Source organism: Coptis chinensis, chromosome 7 (genome assembly GCF_015680905.1).
Source record: "Coptis chinensis isolate HL-2020 chromosome 7, ASM1568090v1, whole genome shotgun sequence".
In the NCBI taxonomy this organism is placed as follows: Eukaryota; Viridiplantae; Streptophyta; class Magnoliopsida; order Ranunculales; family Ranunculaceae; genus Coptis; species Coptis chinensis.
The window spans coordinates 28073424-28080140 of NC_141462.1; positions in this window are offsets into that span (position 1 = coordinate 28073424).

Consider the following 6717-nt stretch of genomic DNA (forward strand, 5'->3'; position numbering starts at 1 on the left):
TTGAATTGCCAGAGGGTTTGAAGGCGGAGTTATTAGTTGCTTTGTTAACAAAGAACAGCGATGTTTTTGCATGGTCGATTGAGGATTTGATGGGGCTAGATCTAGAGTTTGCCTGTCACAGGTTGCACATGCGAGAAGGGGCCAAACCTGTCAGGCAAAAAATGAGAGGAGTAAGACCACAGTATGCAGAAGGGAGAAGAGTAGAGGTGCAGAGGTTGAAAGCCGCAGGAATAATCCGCGAGTGTCAGTTTACCGAATGGCTTTTAAACATCGTCGCCGTACCCAAGAAAAACGGGAAGGTGAGGATGTGCGTCGATTTCACCGATGTCAACCGGCAGTGCCCGAAGGATTGTTATCCTATGCCGCAGATAGATGAACTGGTAGATCGAACGGCCGAGTTTAAGTTTTTTTCCTTCATGGATGCCTCGATGGGGTATAATCAGGTGGTAATGTACGAACCGGATCAGGAAAAGACCGTGTTCATAGTAGAGGGAGGAGTGTACTGTTATACCCGAATGCCTTTCGGACTGAAGAACGCAGGAGCAACTTCTCAAAGGATAGGGGAGAAGATGTTTGAAAGCAAAATCAAGAGGAGTATGGAAATATACATAGATGATATGGTAGAGAAGAGCATGATTGAAGAGGAGCATCTGGAGGGATTGAGGGAGACCTTCGCGATTCTGCGGAAGTACAAGCTGAGATTGAACCCTGAGAAGTGCACGTTTGGGGTGACATCTGGAAAGTTTTTGGGATATATCGTTACATATCGCGGCATCGAAGCTAACCCGGACCAGATTAGGGCGTTGGTAGAAATGCAGTCACCACAAAACGTGAAGAAGGTTCAGCGGTTAACAGGAAGAATCGCGGCACTCCACCGGTTTATTTCCAAGTCATTGGACAAGTGTAGGTCGTTGTACCTATTTTTTAGGAAAACAACAGACTTTCAGTGGACCGATGCGTGCGAACTAGCTTTCCAAGAGTTGAAGGTGTATTTAGGAAAGGCTCCGATTCTGTCGCGACCAGGGCAAGGGGAAAAGTTGTATTTATATTTGGGGGTGTCTGAATATGGAATTAGTTCTATGTTGATAAGGGTGGTGGACAAGGTAGAGAGGCTAGTGTACTTCCAAAGTAAAACAATGTTAGATGTAGAAACCAGATACAGCAAGATCGAGAAGTTTGTGCTTGCATTGGTGTTTTCAGCATTGAAATTGAAGTCTTACTTCGAGGCTCACTTTGTGGTCGTGGTCACCAACTTGCCTCTCAAACAAGCGTTGAAGGAGGACAAATCAGGAAGAATGCTGAAATGGGCCGTGGTGTTGAGCGCGTATGACATTGAGTATCAAATCCGGACAGCAGAAAAAGCACAAGCTATGGCAAAGTTTTTGGCTGAGTTCCCCGCCGAAGACCCAACTTAGGGGGAAGATATGATTATGGAACGGGAGGGGGAGGTCAGCCAGGATTTGTTTGACCCTTGGGATATGAGGAATGGATGGAGGGTATTCGCAGATGGGTCCGCGACTGACACAGGAAACAAAATTGGAGTGGTGTTAGTTACCCTAGAGAATAATCGCCTTGAATTATCGATGAAGTTGGGTTTTATGGCTTCTAACAATGAGTCAGAGTATGAAGTGGTGATAGTGGGGCTAGAATTAGCCGCGGACCTTGGGGTGAGAGAGCTGACAGTATATTCCGATTCCAACTTGGTGATTTGTCAGATGAATGGAGAATTCGTTGCTCGATGCCCCAGGATGGCGAAGTACCTGGAAGTATTATAGAGAAAAGCCAATAAGTTTGGTAACATCCGATTCGTTCATCTAGGTCGCGGCGAAAACAGACATGCAGATGCATTGGCGTATGTGGCTGCGGTACTTCTGGGGTCCGAGGGCAGATCAATCGAGGTCAGGGTGTTGAACAAGCCAAGTACTTCCGAGAATGCAGAGGTGAGGGTGACCGCGGAGGAAGAGCCAGGATGGATAGAGCCCATAAGAAATTTCTTGTTGGGGATAGAGATCGAGGATAAACAAGAAAGAAGGAGAATGGAACAGGTATCCCAAAGATATATTTTAATGGATGGAGACTTGTACAGATGGAACGCCGCCAGACCTGTTGAGATGTTTTTAGGTCGCGGCAGTAAAGAGATCTTGGGAGAGGTTCATGAGGGGATTGTGGGGGAGCCATTCAGGAAGAAGAACGATCGCATTGGGTGTTGTCGCAGGGGTAGTTCTGGCCACACATGAAGAGAGAGGCAACCGAGTATGCCAAGAGATGCAAAAAATGCCAAAGATTTGCGCCACTGATACATGCCCCAGCCGAGTCCCTGCATAAGGTGTGTAGTCCTTGGCCGTTCGCAATGTGGGCACTGGATATTGTAGGACCGCTACCAATGGCCAGTGGCAAACGAAGGTATATGCTAGCAGCGATTGATTATTTTACCAAGTGGGTAGAAGGCGTGGTGCTCCAACAGATCAAGGAGGAACAAGTGAAGAAGTTCCTGTGGGAAAATATCATATGCCGGTTCGGGTTGCCACACACCATAATTGCCGATAATGGGACTCAATTTACAGGTGGGAAGGTGCGAGATTTCCTCCAGGCTTTCAAAGGAAAATAGGGATTCGCGGCTCCTTATAACCCAGAAGGGAATGGGTAGGCAGAATCCTCCAACAAGACAATTATGGACAATCTGAAGAAGAAACTGGAGGATAAAAAGGGGGCGTGGGCGGACGAGTTAAATCATGTGTTATGGGCATATCGAACCACGCTGCGAACCTCCACTCATGAGTCACCGTTTGCCATGGCATATGGGGTAGAGGCGGTGATTCCATGAGAGATGGTGGCGGCCACAACCCGAACCAGAGCGGTGGAAGAGGGGGTCAATGAGATTATATTGGCCGCGGATTTGAATCTCACGGAGGAGAGGAGAGACACAGCCTGCATACGACTGGAGGAATATCATAGGAGATTACAAAGGCAGTACGACAGGAGGGTGAAGTCGAGACAGTTTCAGGTGGGGGATTGCATTCTGAGACGAGTGACACCGGCAACTAGAAAGGTGGTAGATGAAAAGTTAGGGCCTAACTGGGAGGGGCCCTATACCGTGGTAGAAAAAGGGAGTACAGGAACTTATCGGCTGCAGACACCACTGGGAGAAAACATCGCGAGGCCTTGGAACATCAGAATGTTGAAAAGCTTCTATGAGTGATAATATAGACAATGTTGGAATCAATGACAAAAGCCGCGGCTTCTTATGATGTAGTGACAGTTTAAAATGATGTTTGTGTTATGTAATTTATCAATGAATAGAGTACTACTTTGTTCACCAGGAATGACTTTGTTAATTGCAAGTGTGCAGAGAAATTGACCAAGGCACAGGAAATCCAAATCAAACTTGGGGGCAAAATGAGATGCCCCCAAATAGCTCCAAGGATGGACAGCCCCAATCGCAGGGGGGGGTGAGCCCTTCGCGGACAATGAGGTCCAAAGCTAACTTGGGGGAAAACTGAGTTGCCTTCAATCGAGAGCACATCAGAGATAGCGGGGGGGGGGGGTGGGGATGAGCCTTCGCGGACAATGAGGTCCAAAGCTAACTTGGGGGCAAACTGAGTTGCCCTCAATCGAGAGCACATAAGAGATAGCAGGGGGGGGGGTGTGCCCTTTGCGGACAACGAGGTCCAAATCTAACTTGGGGGCAAACTGAGTTGCCCTCAATCGAGAGCACATCAGAGATAGAGAAGGGGGTGAGCCCTTCGCGGACAAAGAGGTATGAATCCAACTTGGGGCCAAACTGAGCGGCTCCAAGTAGAAACCAATGAGGGGGGGGGGGGAGCAAACTGAGCGACCCACAAGCATCCTCTTGATCAAGAGGTTAAGATGGGGAAATTGCAGTGGAAGGGTGAAAATGGTTATGCAATATAAAATAAACTACCGCGAACCGGTGGATTAAAATTCAAAGGCACAAGTGATAGCCCGTTGGGAACACCCAGAAATACGGGACATATAATATACAAACAAAGTATTTAAGAGCAACCTATGGCCCAACAAAATACACAGAAAGCATCCTGCAATTTACTGCTCATCAGCCGCGTCCTGTGAGCTAGGATCTTTAACTACTTCCTTTTGAGGAGAGCCCTCAGATATAACCACTACTGCGTCTTCGACCTCTGAGAAGGCATGGGGATCATCTTCAGTTGGCGGCGATGAGATAGCTGAAGGACCAACAATGGGAATAGTGGCTGAGGAGGGCAAAGGAAGAAGTCTCCTAGCGGTGGCAAGATCTTCAAGCTGAAGCTGTAGATCTCTGTCTATCTTCTTTTTAGCCAATACGCGAAAACGGTCAGATGCAACCTTCAGCGATTGTTCAAGTTGGGCTTGGGCCGCTGCCTCATGGGCTACTCTCTCGCCCTCCATCTTGGCCTGTAGCTCAGACATTTGTTGGTGGAAAGTTTCTTCCGCGGCCTGGTGCAGTTTATGGGATTTGAGAGCCGCAAGACGTGAGTCATCGCGGTCTTTCTTGAGACGAGCGTATCGCGCTTTCCAGCCTTCAAGCCCATTAATCTCTTGCTTTACCACCTCTAGGGTGTCTAGGGTGTTGGTCAGACCGCGAATGACGTAGCCTATATCCAAGCTTAGATGGACACAAATGAGTTGTTTAGCAGGTTATCTACATAAAACACCAAGTGAAAAAGGGGCAGAAACATACCTTCTCCCAGCCGGTGTAGATGGTAGCGCGGTGGGCAGAAAACGTCCTAGAATTGCCGTAGGCTTGGTCGCGGGGAAGATGGGGACTGAAGAATAGGGTGGCAGCCACCGCAGTGTTGTCCAGAGCAGAGTCTCGAGTGGTGACCACACGATCCCTAGCCCGAAAGTCAGGACGCCAGACTTCAGGTCCAACGGGGACGGGTTCCTTGCTTGGGCGACGTGTAGATGACACGGGTCGCGGTAATATTGGGGCTGGGGCTGAAGGGGCTGCGGAAGTTCCCATTGTTTTGCACCTCTTAGCGGGATGGCTCTTTGTCGCAGCATCAGTGTTTCCCTCTTCCTCATCGCTGTCCCAAAGTTTCAACTTGGTGGCATCCATACCTGGGGGGTGTGAAGGAGAACCTGCAGCTTCAAAATCGTCCTCCTAATCGGCAAGGGAAGAGTAAGGGGCAGGGGCGCTAGGGGTGGTGCTTGGAGAAATCTCAGCGGTGGTGGGAGGTGGTTTAGCGGCCGCAACCCTTTTAGCAGCAACTTGGGAGTGAGAAATCTTCTTGGTATAACCCCTCCTCTTGGGTTTGGGGGAGGGGGGGGGGGGAAGCTTTGGGCAACCTTTCCTTGGGAGGAGGCAGACGGTAGAAGGGGCCTTGGTACTTGCCAAAATCCTTGAGAGACAGATCCAGAGGGAGAGGGGTGCCTTTCTCCAGGTCGATGCCTAGAACATCGCACTGATCACTCCCAAGGTCGCGGAGTTGCTGGAGGATGGCAGAGATGACACCGGAGTATATATAGCTGAGAGTGCAAGTTTGGTCTCCAACCTGTGCCCAAGAAAGTAACATGGGGTTAGCGATGAAAATGTGTAGAAGAAACATATGCGGTCTGACTACACTTACCGCTCGAGAGAAAATGTAAATGCCTCAGAGAAACTTCGGTAGGTATGTCAGCAGACAGGAAGCTCTTAGACACATACATCGGATAGTGGTGCCATACTTTGTCAGAAGAAGTGATGTTGAGAACAAAGGTCTTCTTTCGCGGACGGCTACAGAATGATTGGTAGCCTATACTCCCGAATTTAGTACTCTTTTTTATGTAGTAGTGGGCAATCATGTCGCGGAGTTGGATTTTGGGGGAGTGGGTTTTGTTATAGAAGTTAGCGACATACATAACACGCCAGAAATTGCCAATACCCTAACATGGCGGAATGTTGAAATGGTTGCAAACTTCTACATCTAATAAGGACAAAGAAAAACGCAGACCGGCCACTATCTAGCCTACCGTGGCTACAAGAGTTCCCAGTATGGGTTTGACCAAGTGAGGGAAGTGAGTAACCCCGGACACATGCTTTAAAACCACATCATCAGGGATATTGTAAGCCGCCTTAACCGCGGCAAGGTTAGGTCGGCGGTAATGAGAAGGGGGCGGAGGGAGTTTGAACGGTCTGCCAGAGGTGGAGGGAACAACGATATGACTATCTGACTCAGTGGCCGCGGACTCAGATCCCTCAGGAAGGGGGACTGCTAGATTTAGAGGAGGGAGACCTAGATATAGGGGATATGGCGGCAGACGAACTTGTCGACTCAGAAGCCGACATGGTACAAACAATACTAATCACAAAGGTTAAAAGATAAAAGATCTAAAATGCACAGGTGGGGGAACCCACAAGTCACCAGTGATAACCAAGCTACAATGTATAACAAAGATTTGAAAAAGCCAAGGAAGAGGAAACAAACCTTATTCACGAGGCAGCAGCAGGCGAATGAAGTAGCAAGAGTCGAGCCTGGTGCAAATGCAGTGGAGAATCACCGTGAGGGAGGAGAGAAGTGAGGAAACTTTACTTGCGCAAAGAAGAACAAGGGAAGAAGGGAGTTGAAAGGATGGCTGTGTGAATGAGGAAATAAACTGAAGAGGGAGAGAAAGGGAAGGGTTTGTACGGGTTTCCAAGCGCCAAGGGTAGCAAAGTAATTTCCAGAGTTCGAAAACCGAAGAATATGAGGGAGGGACCAGCTGATGATTGACACGTGGAGG